The sequence below is a fragment of the Alosa pseudoharengus genome, unplaced genomic scaffold (genome assembly GCF_046254945.1).
Source record: "Alosa pseudoharengus isolate Yale_2024_CS ecotype anadromous, Long Island Sound unplaced genomic scaffold, YU_APseudo_1.1 YU_APseudo_1.1_scf_4, whole genome shotgun sequence".
Lineage (NCBI taxonomy): Eukaryota > Metazoa > Chordata > Actinopteri > Clupeiformes > Clupeidae > Alosa > Alosa pseudoharengus.
The window spans coordinates 42,228,734-42,230,171 of record NW_027468774.1 but is presented as its reverse complement, the minus strand read 5'-3'; positions in this window follow the sequence as shown (position 1 = coordinate 42,230,171).

Below are 1,438 nucleotides of genomic sequence, written 5' to 3'. Positions count from 1 at the left end.
TATAAAATGAAGACAATAAAGAGACCAAATGTGTTAATTTATGTTGCCTAACAAAACCTATACAACAGAAAACGTTCGTCTTAACACATAGATTTGCAATTGCAAACTCTACCGAAATTATTTTTAGCCTATGTGGTCGTCCTCAAGTTATCTGTCATTGACTTGGGCTACAGCGTAAAACTTTATCTAGCTTTATCTAACTAGTTTATCAGGTGACCAGTCGGCAAAAATGCTTGTTTGGTGCTGAATGAGACATTTTACTGCACAACAAAATTATTACATGTTGGGCTTAGAGGGCAAACTGTAAGATTTTGCTTGATCTGTATGTTACCTGGCTGATGGGGCACAGGAGAAGCAGCCTGTCAGCGACCATGCCTGCTATCTGAAGACGCCTACTGAACTGCTATGGTGCTGCACAACTGGCGTGCCCTGCGCACGACCGCGCGAGTTCACGTGACAAAGAAAGAGAGATAGGCTGGTCGGGTGTGCGCAAGGAGGTGGCTCATTTCGGGGCATTGTTTCAGTCGTTTTTAATGGCTCAGGTTTTCAAAAGATAATTTCAAAACCGACCTCAGTAAAATCGTAATAATATTAATAATTAAAAAAACAAGTTTCAAAAGGGCATTTTCGTTGATAACGGGCAAACTTCCTAGTGCTGTAGCACCACCTAGTGTCTATGTATGCACGCCTATGCTAGCGGCAGCAAATTACATTTGCTTCCAGGGCTAGTCTAGCAACTCTCCTTTGGCTTGTGAGCTCGAAAAATTAAACTTCTATCAGGCCAATCAAATCGTGTATAGAATCGTTAGGTGGGCTTAACATAATGATCGATGGCAGAGTTGCAACGGTTTGGCTTGAATTCCCTGCTACTTGAAAACAAAGAAGATGGATGTTGCTGTTGGCCAACAGTGTGACACGAGTTAAGCTTGTTTTAAAATTTAAAAAGTTTCAACTAGCCAACTAGCTCTGCTGGTGGGAAAACGCATGGGACTCAGCGCTGTCCTATTGCGTGCAGAGGGAATTTGAAAGACAACCGATTATCCCACCCCTCGGACTGAGCACTGCAAACGGTGAGTGCCCAGACCCTACATTTTAATGTGGGTCTGGCTCGTCAGGCTAGCAGTCCCATGCAGTCCAATCACATTATGTGCAAAACAGCACTGTTGTTCGGATATCTCTGTTGGAGTTGGATTTCAGGGTATTGCTGTAAATAAACCCATCAGTTAAGGCCACTTAAGAAAACATGATTCCTGGCCTTACAGTACCTGAACAAGTACTTCAATTCAATTCCAAACGTGAACCTTACAATTCTCCCTGAAAACATATAGCCTAATACTTGTGTTTGTGGACTAAAGGACTATTTCTTTTTACAACAGATTCTCTAAACTCCCTTTTAATCTGTTGGCAAGTAGGCTATGTGGTGATCAATTCCCCCTAT